The sequence below is a fragment of the Cetorhinus maximus genome, chromosome 22 (genome assembly GCF_964194155.1).
Source record: "Cetorhinus maximus chromosome 22, sCetMax3.hap1.1, whole genome shotgun sequence".
In the NCBI taxonomy this organism is placed as follows: domain Eukaryota; kingdom Metazoa; phylum Chordata; class Chondrichthyes; order Lamniformes; family Cetorhinidae; genus Cetorhinus; species Cetorhinus maximus.
The window spans coordinates 65,696,989-65,712,123 of NC_135900.1; the positions used below are offsets into that span (position 1 = coordinate 65,696,989).

Below are 15,135 nucleotides of genomic sequence, written 5' to 3' on the forward strand. Positions count from 1 at the left end.
TTCGTATGTTCACGTTTGTATGCACACAACATGTTTTTTGTAAAGGAAATGCTGTGATTTTACTTACTTGGATCACTCTTCACAAGTTGGTTCCTGAACGAAGAGCTTTATAAAATGTGGTAATAGCAAAACAGAACTATGATTCTAATATTGAACGCTAGAAAATTTGGCCGGTATACAATTGACAACGTTAGCACATAAATTAAAGATTTATTAAGTAATAAATGGTATAACACATTGGTGCCCCAAAATATTTTGCAATCAAGCAGGAAGTCACAGGTTCAATTTCAGCTGTTATTTGAGGGGAGCATACAGACACCAGGTAATTCCCCACAGGAAGATTTAAAACAAAGTTATTGTTGAGCAAATATAAAGTGTGGCCTCTCCACTTGAAGGCTTAAGTGAGCTTATCCAATCAGAAGCGGAGTCATTCAGCTTAGGACGATCCCAGTTTGCAATGAGTAGCTATTCTAAGTGAAGTATGCTAGGTCACAGCATAAACTCCTTGCAAGTCATACTAGAAGTGTGCATGCGTCGCCACAGATAAAGATCGGATCAGGCTCAACCACAATCCCCTCCAGGTTGTTAAGGCTTATAATTGAAAATGATCACTTGAGCAAGATACAAGGAGGCAACTAGTGCCTGTAGATCATTATACCATCAAGAAGTGAATATCTCTGGGAAATGAGGGGATAGGAGAACATTACCAAGAAAATAAATTGAAGGACAAGTCACTGCAAGCTGTTTCTTGGTCATTTCTGACAAGGCAGATATCAAACAGAACAGGATGCAGGTCATTTGTCATCACTACCAGGGAATGGCGGGTGACACAGACAAGAAAAAGGATGTGAAAAAGAAAACCTTGACAACTTATCGAGTATATTTTTGATTATTAGACAAAATGTTCCATTAACACTATGCGAGGAAACATACAAATAGAAAAATCAGAGTCAAGAATACACAATTAATCAGTATACCGAAATAAAACTAAGGTTAACATTAATTAGAGTATTATAGATTTGAACGATAAACTTATGGTCATGAAGGGCGATGAATTAAGCCATTTTAAGTCTTGGGATGTTTATCCCATGACAGCAGAATCAGCTTTTTAAGACTTTGCACTCATGTCCCAATTTACTTAACAGGTTCTCAGCGCCCTCCAATGGAAAATTCATGTCCTGCATCATTTCGTCTAATAATCATGAGTAACTTGAACAAGAGTGACACAATGATTTAAAAGAATAAATCAGATAACACTCAACATATTCCCTTAGAAATCAATTTAAAAATATTTTAAAAATTCACTTGCAAAAGACATTGACAGATATAAAGTCAAAAGTGGCACTGTGCCTACATTCTCACAGCAGTGCATGCCAAACAAATTTAATAAAAGAAATGGTTCCATATTGGGTCACCCGGTGTGTAAATTAAAATGTAATAATTTATCAAAGCCAAGGTTAAACAACTATAGTTCTAAAGGGAATGTACTTAAATATGACTAAACACGCTTAGCTTCTTATTGGACTTTGTAAATCTTTGTAACTACATTTCCGTCTCCCCCCCCACACTCATGTTTAGGAATGTATAATGCTGAAAGTATTCAATCATCTAAGAACAGTGTACTGCAAAGACTTTTTAAACTCTCTCTGGGATGGATTTAAAGTGAAGTCAAAATAAGTGAAGTTAGTGGCCCTGCAGTGTTCCTTTAACAAAGAGAGGGATACATGCTTGAGGTGTACAGATTTAAAATATACAAAAAAGGTGCTGTCATACTGTAGTTGTTTTCTTTATTGGCAACATAGTTCTCTGCTTGACAGCTTGTGCAACAAAAATAAGATTGAAGTCAATATATTTTTTAAAACCCATACATTTTCTTCTTCTCCCTCCCTCATAAGACAAAGGACCAGGAGGCTGCCATATCATATCATTTGATCAAGTGAACAATTAAGAACATATATAGGTTTTGGTGGGTGCAAAACAAATTGGTGGGAAGAGGTTCCATCCAAAATTAGCCACAACGGGTTGCTGGCATCTCTCTCTGTTCACCACAATTCTGCAATCCACTGTCATTCCTCCCTCCTGCCCAGTTTCGGATGCTGTCCATCCTTCAACGACCGGGCATTCTTTCCTGATGTTTCATCTTCTATTGTCACTAATGCCAGACACACACCTTGTCTTTTCCACTGGCCATACTTTCTCAATTTACACTTCTTCATTTCAACTAAAAGCCCATGAAATGCTTGGACTTGGATTCTCCTGAAGGTAAATTCATTGATTTTTCACTCTGTCCAACTGATTCTAAGGAACCTTCACCAGAGCTGCACCTCAAAAGCTGTAATCCTCTTCTCATCAGCCTTGATCAGGGTTTTATTAGCAGGGATTTTACAAGTTGCTTTTTCAAGTGCAGACCAATGTTGGAAGGGGTTAGGATGGTAATAAGCATGCACAGTTGGAATGGGATTCTCCAGATTCAGGGATATCGCATGAGAATTTGTGAGGGGAATTGAGAAAAAGTTGAACAATAGTGCAGCAGTTCTGATACACAAATAAAGGGAAGTGCATCATAGACCTGGCAGTAGTGAAGGATGTGGTGGTGATGGAAGGAAGTTTGGAGAGTACAACAGCAGTGAGAGGATTGTATCAGAATGTGATAGAAGTGAATGGGACTGAGTAGTAGTGCAGATTGTTACTTCTGTGGAACCCTTGAGGACCCGGGGCGTGACAACATGCTTACTTACTGATACTCCATATGGATTGCAAATTGCCCATTACGGTGTTCCTTCAACAGGTCACTTATCTATCACCACAACAGAAAGGACACTCTGCACAAGAAAACAAACCTGAATTGAATCAAAACTCAAATTTCAAGGCCTCGACTCTCTTGGAGAAGGTTCCCGAGACATCACTGTATTTAAGAGCATGGAGGGAGAAGCAGAAGATGAAGCTGTTCCTTCAATCTCACATCAATCTGCTCTTCATCACCCCTACTTCTTTCCGCCATACAAACGTCTCAGAGATAGCATCTTGTAATGCAGCCTGCTTGAAGATGTGTTCCATTTCAGTTGTTGTGAGCCAAGAAGAGTTAACATTTACAGTGGTCCACATGAAGAAACCACCTCACACAGGACCCTGCTTATCTCTTACAAAGGGTTACAAGCACCAGAGTGGTTATACCCATTCCAGATGACGTAGTTTGTCTGCTTGAGGAGATAGCATCAAGTGTACAGCTATCAATGCCAACCCTGTATTTTAGAATTTCAGTGGTGACAACATTGGGATGCACCTGGTAACAGATTGCTGATCCCGACAATGAGACAATTTACTCACCAATGGATTGAATTTGTTTGGGACACAACTCCTCTCTGACACAGCAAAACCAGCAGAGCAGTGGCCTCGCTTACTCCGCCTCCACCCGTGCTATGGGCATGTGAGCTGCTCCCTGTCGCATTAAAACTCAGGCAGGACTGGAAAGGGAGTCGGGGAATGGGAGGTTCGGCAAGTGGAAGGATCAGAGAGAGGGTGGGTTAGGGAGTAGGAGAGACCGCTAGCCCGGAGGGTCGGCAGTGAGAGGGTGGATCAGGGTACGGAAGAGGTTGCAAGCCCAGATGGTCAACAGTGCAAGGGTGGGTTAGGGAGTGGGAGAGGCCGCAAGTCTGAGGATCAGCGAGAGGGCGAGTCAGGGAGTGGCAGAAGCTGACAAGAGGAAGGGTCTGCAGCGACCAGGAGGGTAGATAGGAGGATATATGGCGAGTAGGATTGTCAACAAGTGGAAAGTACTCTAGGTGGAAAGTCACCATATTTCTTTTATATTTTGAAGCTTATTTTATTTTGAAAGCTAGTTCATTTACCAATATAGAATTTTAGCAATTTAAAGTATTTCAATGTAAAAGGTATGATGTTTTCTTCAGGTGAGGAAGGCCCTACAGGACCCAACTTCTCCATTGGTTTTAATGGGAAAATGTGATTTGTTTAAAGCCACTTCACTTTGAGTCATGATTTTCAGGGACACAACCACAACTTTAACTGAGTGCTTACCGTATTGTTGCTCCCAACATGGGTCACAATGACTGAATCCTTCCTCCCCGTCTCCCATATCCTTTCAAGCCAGTTCAAGATTGCCTTTGCCCTGGCATGAAACAGGCAACAGGCGACGTGGGATTCATAATCCTGCTTACTAAGTATAAGCTTTACTCTCCCACTTACTGAATCCCCTACAAATACCACACTTATAATTTCCCTCCTCCTCCCCTCTTTGGACAGCCACCTGCTCCAAGGTGCCATGATCCACATTCTAACTGTCCTTCCAACCTTATCACCACAGGTAGCAAGTACATTGTACCCACAAAAGGATAATTTCTACAGATCCTTGTTCTCTATCTCACCTTTGGTCTCCTTACTCAGCACACTGAGTCACTCCATTCTGAACGTGCACCACTCCAAGTTGAGTGACTGAAGTATGGAGCAAACTGTCCAGATACTGCTCCCTGTCCCCTAAATGTCAGAGTGCCTCCAACTTGCACTCCAGCAACATGACTGAGCTGGAACGATTCAAGACAAAGACATCTATTGTAAATGCATTCACTCAGGGCAAACTCCCACAGACTGCAGGCACACAATCTGACCACCACATCTTAGAAATGTTATAAATAATCTGGACTACCTACCTTTAAATTTGTTTTTAAACTTTTCTTTTTGTATACACTAATTTACACTAAGCACTAAAATGTTGGGCAAAAATTTTAAATACTTGCTGCCTCAAGCTTTCATGAACCACTACAAGTAGTTCCAACTGTGGCACATTCAACCTACCTTTGCCCTCTGCACCAAATTCCCAACCTCACCAAATTCCTACATTTGCATTCTATTTGCCATGCATTCCTTTTTGAACCACTCTGTGCATCATCAGGTACTATTTCCTTTTATGTACCTGAGTCACACCCAAGTTACAAATGTTTACTCAGCTATCTGCTCTCAATAATTAACACCTATTCAGGCAATTAATTACAGCTGTTTGGTATATAACTTAGGGTGAACAGACATCCAGTTTGGGTTCTTTTTACTAAGCATCCCGGTGTCCTGACAGTTTTCTCCAAATTGCTCAAATGTCCTGGTTTTCAGCTCTGCGGAGGGCTGTAAATTAATCCCATAACCACCTGGGAGCTAGGAAGGAATCAGCCTTTGTATGACAACAGAAGACTGACAGCAGTGTCCACCAACTGGTAATTGGATGGCATCCATTGGTAAACCACCAACCAGCACTGAGGAAGGTGCCAGGAAAGTCGATTGAGCCATGGCACATTCAACCAAACTTTTCATTGAAAGATTGTGTGCTTTCCTGCTTGCAGCTCTGGGTTCAAACAAATCTGCCACACTTCAGTTACATTCACTAGTTTAAAATCCAGCTTCTAGCTGAGAACATTTACTGTTAGAACACAGTGCGCAAATGAAAATAAATGAGGCTTTTAAATGGAGATAGCTTCACTGTCCAATGCACCACAGTAAAACCAAAGAGTGGAATGGAGGATTTTGGCTAGGGTCTTGTGACAAACGAAGCTTCAATTCAGCTTTTATAATAAGAAAATGAGGCAGAATTGTCAACGAAACAAAAGTCTATGGTTCGTAACTACTGTCTTTCAATAATCGGGCGTCTTAATAGGGTTGCCAACTCTTGCTGGGCACAAGGGTCATCACATGACCACCTACCTTCAACTGTCCCTTCCCCAGACTCCTGCCATTGGTCGCCCAACATGTTAATCATCATGGAACTCCACCTTCCCAAGGCTTTTCAACGGTTTTGACTTATGAAAATCTGGTCACCCCAACTTAAAAACTGCCTGTCAGTGCCAGTTAATTAGCTTCCAGTTTCTTTTACAGTTTTTAAAAGATTATGTTAACTTCAAAATGTTAAACTAAATTTCAGTTTGAGTTATACTTACCAATATTCACCAGAGAATTCCCACTCTCACCAAATTCCTAACTTTTACACTCTATTTACGATGCACTCCTTTTATAACCCCTTAGTGCGAAGACTCAGGTGACCATACAATATCCCATGGCACTCACTAAAAAGAGGGGCAGGGACGTTCTCACAGGATCTCTGCCATTGATCTAATCCTTAAACAAAACAATTAAAAGCAGATTAACTGGTTATTCATCTCATTGTTGTCTATAGGACCTCAGCACAAACAAGCTGGCTGCCATGATTGTCTACACAAATGATAACAGCTAAAGAATGACCTTAAAGTGTAAAGTTCTTTATGACATTGTTCATATGTTGACATTTTGTACTTCCAAACCAACTAAAATGGTTACTGTAGATGATAATATTGGAAAAGTAGGTTATTAATATAACTGACACAATGTCTTCAGCCAATGTCACATCATTAAAAACACAAAGAAAATACTTTGACTCTGCAATGGTTTGGTTCCTCAATAAACAGCAATTTCAGAGGATCCGATATCTTCCTCAAAGTCTAAAAGACTGAAATGTTAAACTAAGAGAAACTTAATTTCCCATTGTGAAAATAACTCAAAATACAAGTCCATTAGCCTGAAGGTTGGGTAGACATTGATTGATGCTGGTTGGTTTGCTAAATTAAGTTGATTCTTGTTGAGATTAACAGCTTTTTTTAAACATTCATACGATGAGTGAAAGATTTCACAACAGAGATATTAAACTGATTCTTCTGCTGAACAAACCTGAGGGGCTAATTGTGAAATAAACTTATTTCAAATATTATAGTCTACATAAAGTAGAAAAAAATTTTATCAATTAAGTTGCCCCTGTAATTTCAAGTAAATATACTAATATTATTGTACTAATTTGGCTTAATTGTAGGAGGCAGAGGGTGATGACAGAAGGATGCTTTAGTGACTGGAAGCCAGTGTCCAATGGCATACCACAGGGATCTGTGCTGGGTCCCCTATTATTTGTTATTTATATAAACGACATAGATGACTATGTGGGGGGGTAGGATTAGTAAGTTTGCGGATGACACAAAGATTGGCTGGGTGGTTAACAGTGAGGTTTAGTGTCTTGGGCTACAGGAAGATATAGACGGATGGTCAAATGGGCAGATAAGTGGAAGATGGAATTTAACCCTGAAAACTGTGAGGTGATACATTTTGGAAGGAGTAATTTGACAAGAAAGTATTCAATGAACGGCATGGCACTAAGAAGTTCTGAGGAAAAAAGGGACCTTGACATGTGTGTCCATAGATCTCTGAAGGCAGAGGGACATGTTAGCGGGGTGGTGAAAAAGGCATATGGGATACTAGCCTTTATCAATCGAGGCATAGATTACAAAAGTAGGGAGGTCATGTTGGAGTTGTATAGAACCTTGGTGAGGCCACAGCTGGAGTACTGTGTGCAGTTCTGGTTGCCACATTATTGGAAGGAAGTGATTGCACTGGAGCGGGTGCAGAGGAGATTCACCAGGACGTTGCCTGGGATGAAACATTTAAGTTATGAAGAGAGGTTGGATAGACTTGGGTTGTTTTCGTTGGAGCAGAGAAGACTGAGAGGCGACCTGATCCAGGTGTACAAGATTATGAGGGGCATGGACAGGGTGGATAGAGAGCAGCTGTTCCCCTTAGTTGAAGGGTCAGTCACAAGAGGACATAAGTTCAAGGTGAGGGGCAGGAGGTTTAGAGAGGACGTGAGGAAAAACTTCTTTACCCAGATGGTGGTGACAGTCCGAAATGCACTGCCTAGGAGGGTGGTGGAAGCGGATTGCCTCACATCCTTTAAAAAGTACCTGGATGAGCACTTGGCATGTCATAACATTCAAGGCTATGGGCCAAGTGCAGGTAAATGGGATTAGGTAGTTAGGTCAGGTGTTTCTCACATGTCGGTGCAGACTCGATGGACCGAAGGGCCTCTTCTGCACTGTGATTCTGTAAATTTATTCTTCAAACATATTTACCACATCATCAATCTTAAATTTCATATTGTCACCAGTGTAATTTATCCCAGCTCACTTTCAGCCAAGAGACAGAATTGCCCTTTCATGCTGAAAAACCTGAATGTATAATTCAACATACTGTAGTAACCTTCAAATAAAATGGCTCCTTTTTATGAAATTAAAAAAAAAATCACAGCTTGAATATTTTAAATGAAAATAGTGTACACTTTTCCAATACAAATACTTTAAATGCTTCAGAGGTAAGGCTTAATGTTCACAGGTCCTTTCTAGGAACACCGCATGTGGGAGTGGGGTGGCAGCAACAGCCAGGAGGAGTGTGGACAATTTTAGACTTGCTCCCTACACCCCTGAACCTGACGGTGCGGATGGTGGGGGCCACCAAGAGCCACCCCCCTGCCCTTGCTGCCGATCCACCTAAAGTCCTCCTCAACGTGAGTGGAATAAGCTGCAGCAGGCCTTCCCAAAGAGGTGACGCGGGCCTCTCACTGGTTCTCCAGCCTGCAGCTGGGACACCCTTCGTCTCCACAAGATTCTGCCCACGTTTAATAATGTTAGCCAAATTAATTTTACTACTCAAATAGTGAGTAGATAAACTTGAAGACACTTAATTTCACATCCCTTGCAAGCTACTGATAGTTCTACCATCAGGTTTCAGAGAGATAAAGTCAGATCCTTTACTTCACCACTTCATTTGACAGGTCAGCAATATGAGGTAGAATCTTGTGCCATCCCCCATAGCGTGTTTGGTGGTGGTAGTGGTGGGGGGTTGGTGGCGGCAGGAGCATTTAATCAGACAGGATGGTGATGGGTGGGGATCTGTCACCTTCCCCCACATCCACCCCAATGAAATCCTTGGTGGAAAGGTTTGTGGATGATATTCCAGCCCTGGCAATTTAGGCCCTTAAGTAGGCAGAGGTATTAATTCAGTGGCGGACGAATAGCTCGCCATGCAATGAGCACGACAAGCACACCCGTGCGGGGTTGCTTGCGGGCTCCTGTGGGTGGGAGGAAAAGTGTGGTGTCCCGTTCAAAGGCACTCAAGACACGGATTGAGGGACCCGGCACCAGGAAGGAGGAGGGGGGGGTGCGGATGGTGGGGGCCACCAAGAGCCACCCCCCTGCCCTTGCTGCCGATCCACCTAAAGTCCTCCCCCACGTGAGTGGAATAGGCTGCAGCAGGCCTTCCCAAAGAGGTGACGCGGGCCTCTCACTGGTTCTCCAGCCTGCAGCTGGGACACCCTTCGTCTCCACAAGATTCTGCCCACGTTTAACAATGTTAGCCAAATTAATTTTACTACTCAAATAGTGAGTAGATAAACTCGAAGACACTTAAATTCACATCCCTTGCAAGCTACTGATAGTTCTACCACATATTCTGCACAAATAACCTGGCCACTTTGTGCCAAGGAGGTTCCCAATTCCTGATGGCAATAGCCATCTGCTTCTACGAATGAAAATGCAATACTGTAAAGTATGAAACTAAGGCTTTAAATCGGAACAAAACAAACAAAATGAATATCAAGGAAAAGTCGGCTAAGATAGACGGGGTAGCTAGATTGAAATGTGGAGATGGCTAACACTAAAAGATCAAATTCATAATTAGCAACGATAATACATTCAATTCAAGAAATAAAAATCACATTAGAAAAGTGGCCCAACTGTGGCTAAACAGAGGATAGTATTAGATTAAAGTGAGGAAGTTTCTAACATTGCCAAAAAGTAGTAGTAAGTCTAAGGATTCAGAGAATTTTATTAGGCAAAGGATGATTAAGAAAGTGATGAAGCTAGAGAAAACGGGATGTGAGTGTAAACTAGCTGGAGATAAAAAAAAAAGCACACTTAAAAGCTTAGAGTCATAATGGCACAGGAGGCAGCCATTCGGCCCATCAAGTTCATGCTGTTCTCCATACAGGAAACCTGAAAATCCCATTCCTCCACTCTATCCCCGTGGGCCTGCAAGTTTATTTCATGAAAGTGTCCACCCAATTTCCTTTTAAAAATCATTGATCCTCTCTACTTCCACTACCCTCATAGGCAGCTAGTTCCAGGTCATTAGTATCACATGAGTAAAAAGGTTCTTCTTCACATCACCCCGCTGGCATCTCTTGCCCAAAATCTCCCTTGTACCATCAGTTAATGGGAACAGCTTTTATTCTACTATTCATTCACAGGATGTGGGCTTCGCTGGTTGGGCCAGCATTTATTGCCATCTCTAGTTGCCCTTGAGAAGGTGGTGAGGGCTGTCTTCTTTAACTGCTGCAGCTCCTGCGGTGTAAGTACACCCACAGTGCTGTTAGGAAGGGAGGAGTTCCAGGATTTTGACCCAGCAACAATGAAGGAATGGCATCATATTTCCAAATCAGGATGGTGAGTGACTTGGAGGGGAACTTCCAGGTGGTGGTGTTCCCATCTATCTGCTGCTCTTGTCTTTCCAGATGGTAGTGGTCGTGGGGTGGAAGGTGCTGTCGAAGGAGCCTTGGTGAATTCCTGCAGTGCATCTTGTAGATGCTACACACTGCCGCTACTGTGTGTCGGTGGTGGAGGGATTGAATATTTGTGGATATGGTGCCAATCAAATGGGTTGCTTTGTCCTGGATGATGGTCAAGCTTCTTGAGTGCTTTGGGAGCTGCACTCATCCAGGCAAGTGGAGAGTAGTCCATCACACTCCTGACTTGTACCTTGCAGATGCTGGACAGGCTTTGGGGGGCAGGGGGTCAGGTGGAGAGTTACTCATCGCACGATTCCTAGCCTCTGACCTGCTTTTGTAGCCACAGTATTTATATGGCTAGTCCACTTCAGTTTCTGGTTAATGATAACCCCAGGATATTGATAGTGGGGGATTCAGTGATGGTAATGCCATTGAACATCAAGGGGCGATGGTGAGATTCTCTCTTGTTGGAAATGGTCATTGTCTGACACTTGTGCGGCGCGAATGTTACTTGCCACTTGTCAGCCCAAGCCTGGATATTGTCCTGGCCTTGCTGCATTTGGACATGACCTACTTCAGTATCTGAGGAGTCACGAATGGTGATGAACATTGTGCAATCATCAGCGAACATCCCCACTTCTAACTTTATGATGGAAGGAAGGTCATTGATGAAGCAGCTGAAGAAGGTTGGACCTAGGACACTACCCTGAGGAACTCCTGCAATGATGTCCTGGAACTGAGATGACTGACCTCCAACTGCCACAAACATCTTCCTTTGTGCTAGGTATGACTCCAACCAGCGGAGAGTTTTCCTCCTGATTCGCATTGACTCCAGTTTTGCTTGGGATCCTTGATGCCACACTCGATCAAATGCTGCCTTGATGTCAAGGGCAGTCACTCTCACCTCACCTGTGGAGTTCAGCTCTTTTGCCCATGTTTGAACCAAGGCTGTAATGAGGTCAGGAGCTGAGTTGTCCCGGCAGAACCCAAACTAGGCATCAGTGATCATGTTATTGCTAAACAAGTGCCGCTTGATAGAACTGTTGATGACCCGCTCCATTATTGATGATCGAGAGTAGATTGATGGGGCGGTAATTGGCCCGGTTCAATTTGTCCTACTTTTTGTGTCCTATTTTTTGTATGTCTTACAAGGCACACCTGGGCAATTTTCCACATAGCCGGGCAGATGGCAGTGTTATAGCTGTACTGAAACAGCTTGGCTAGGGGCGTTACAAGTTCTGGAGTACAATTCTTCAGTACTATTGCTGGAATGTTGTGGGGCCCATAGCCTTTGAAGTATCCAGTGCCTTCAGCCGTCTCTTGATATCACGTGGAGTGAATCGAATTGGCTGAAGACTGGCACCTGTGATGCTGGGGACCTCCAGAGGAGGCCGAAATGGATCATCTGCTTAGCACTTCTGGCCGAAGATTGTTGCGAATGCTTCAGCCTTATCTTTTGCACTGCTGTGCTGGGCTCCTCCATCATTGAGGATGGGGATACTTGTGGAGCCTCCTCCGCCAGTGAGTTGTTTAATTGTCCACCACCATTCATGACTGTATGTGGCAGGACTGCAGAGCTTAGATCTGAACCATTGGTTGTGGGATCGCTTAGCTCTGTCTATCACTTGCTGCTTATGCTGTTTAGCATGCAAGTAGTCCTGTGTTTTTGCTTTACCAGGTTGATACCTCTTTTTTTTAAGGTATGCCTGGTGCTGCTCCTGGCATGCCTCCCGCACTCTTCATTGAACCAAGGTTGATCCACTGGCTTGATGGTAATGGTAGAGTGGGGGATATGTCGGGCCATGACGTTACAGATAGTATTCGAGTACAATTCTGCTGCTACTGATGGCCCACAGCGCCTCATGGATGCCTTGAGTTGCTAGATCTGTTCGAAATCTATCCCATTTAGTGTGGCGGTTGTGCCACATAACACTATAGAGGGTATCCTCAATGTGAAGGCGGGACTTTGTCTCCACAATGACTGTGCGGTGGTCACTCCTATTGATACTGTCATGGACAGATGTATCCGTGGCAGGCAGGTTGGTGAGGATGAGGTGAAGTATGTTTTTTCCCTCTTTTTGGTTCCCTCACCACCTGCCACAGACCCAGTCTAGCAGCTATGTCATTTAGGATTTGGCCAGCTCGGTCAGTAATGGTGCTACCGAGCCACTCTTGGTAATGGTCATTGAAGTCCCCCACCCAGAGTACATTCCGCGCTCTTGCCACACTCAGTGCTTCCTCCAAGTAGTGCTCAACATTGAGGAGCACTACTTCCTCAGCTGAAGGAGGGTAGCACGTGGTAATCGGCAGGAGGTTTCCTTGCCCATGTTTGACTTGATGCCATGAGACTTCATGTGGTCTGGGGTCGATGTTGAGGACTCCCAAGCTAACTCTCTCCTGACTGTATCTCACTGTGCTGCCACCCGGTGGGACAGGGCATACCCAGGGATGGCGATGGTGGTGTCTGGGGCATGATCTGTAAGATATGATTCCATGAGGATGCCTATGTCAGGCTGTTGCTTGACAAGTCTGTGAGACAGCTCTCCCAATTTTGGCACTAGCCCCCAGAAGTTGGTCAGGAGGACCATTTAGGGTCAACAGAGCTGAAACTGCCGTTGCTGTTTCCGGTGCCTAGGTCGATGCTGGGTGGTTCGGCAACTTTCATTCCTTTTTTTGTGACTTTGTAGTGATTTGATACAACTGAGTGGCTTGCTAAGCCATTTCAGAGGGCAATTAAGAGTCAACCACATTGCTGTGGATCTGGAGTCACATGTTGGCCAGACCAGGTAAGGATGACAGATTTCCTTCCCTAAAGGACATTAGCGAACAACAATTGACAATGGTTTCATGGTCATCATTAGATTTTTAATTCCAGGTTTTTATTGAATTCAAATTCCACCATCTGCTGTGGCGGATCCCCCAGATCATTATCCTGGGTCTCTGGGTTACTAGTCCAGCAACAATACCACTATGCCATTGCCTCCCCATTGTCCACCTCACCTAAAATGATCACAATCTTGTACAACTCTATAGCCAATCTTCCAAGAATCTTGTTTGCTTCATGGAGAACAACCTCAGCTTCACCAATCTAACCTTGTAACTAAAATTCCTTATCCTTTAAAATCTCCTCTGCACCCTCTCAAGGGTAAAGTGAGGTGACCAGAACTGGAGGTACTTAGTTGTGACCTAACCAGAGCTTTATACAGGTTCAGCATAACTTCCCTGCTTTTGTGCTAAATATATTTATGGGACCCAAGACCCCATATGCTTTACTAACTACTTTCTCAATGTCCTGCCACCTTCAAAGATATATCCACATGAACCCTCAGGTTCCTCTGTTCCTGCACACTCTTTAGAACAGTGCCATTTAGTCTATATTGCCTCTCCTTATCCCTTCTGCCAAAATGCATCACCTCACACTTCTCTATATTAAATTTCTTCTGCCACTTGGCTGCCCATTCTGCTATCCTATCTATGTTCTGTTGCAGTCAACTGTTATCATCCTCACTTTTTGCCACACCTTCAAGTTTGGTTCCATCTGTAAATTTTGAAATTTTAATCTGTATTCCTGTATCCAAGTCATATGTCAAAAAAGCAGTGGTCCTAGTACTGACCCTTGGGAAACACCACTGTCTACCATCCTCCAGGCTGAAAAATAACTGTTTACCATGGCTTGCTGTTTTCCGTCCTTAAGCCAATTTTTTATTCAAGCTAACACTTACCCTTCTATTCCATGAGGCCATTTTGTTCACCATCCTTTTATGTGGGTGCTTTGTCGAATGCTTTTTTAAAATTCATATAGGTTACATACATTGCTTTCCTTTCATCAGCCTTCTGTGTTAGTTCATAATCTGCTTTATTTACCATTCACTGCATTTAGCAAGCAAATCACATTAGCACAAATATGCCTGCTACAAGCAATGGGGACAGCGTTCATTTTTGAAGTAAGTCTTTGTTTCCAGAATGTCAAAATTGAAAATGAGAAACACATATCATAAGGTGCTCTAAAGAAATGCTCTTTATGATTGCTGTTTCAAATAGTCTTATTAAAACACTAAGATTTGATCTACGACAATGTACTGGAAGAACAGTTCAGTCTGCCAAAGCATCTATCCCTTCTTTATAACTTTGGTTCCCATTGCACTATATAAATTATTTGTATTGAACACCAGTTTTTAAATTCTATGGAATGTATGTTATAAAGCTCCTGACTGCTCATTAATAAAATAGCCCCTTGTCGCACTAACCATTTATGAGATGCCGATTGTCAGCAGAAGAGGCAATTAAAGTAAGAACAGCTGGATAAACAGTCTTCTATTCCAGTGTGTTTAACATGTCGTTAATACTCCCAGCCCAAAAGAGTTATCCTGCAAGTACCCACTTCTCCCCATCTTTCTGACCAGGAAAGCATTGATCACCAACAGGAGAACAGTAACAACAGCTGTGATTGAAATAATATTTGCAGTTAAGCAAAATCCCTATTTGTAATTTGAACTGGTGGTCATGGAGATAGCTGAAAGCACAGACCATGATAAGAAAGAATGGGAAAAATAATGATCTTTCATTTAGTTCTGTCATCACACCTCAAATACACATGAACTGTTCTCCTCTAGAAGTGAAGGAGAAATATCGAAAATTGGACATCAAAGAGAAGTTGTGAAAAAAATGGCACATGCAAATATTAAATATTAACTGCTAAACAAATGAGGAACTATGAAGTAAATTTTATGACAGATGTATCAAATTACCTCAAGAGAGGGTGCAGAAAGATTTATTGAAGT

General features: G+C 42.8%; 1 protein-coding gene across 5 annotated transcripts in view; it reads right to left on the reverse strand.

Moving 5' to 3' along the window:
* Positions 1-15,135, reverse strand: part of pphln1 (periphilin 1) — a 207,829-nt gene that overhangs the window by 169,778 nt on the left and 22,916 nt on the right. The gene's annotated exons all lie outside the window — the stretch shown is intronic.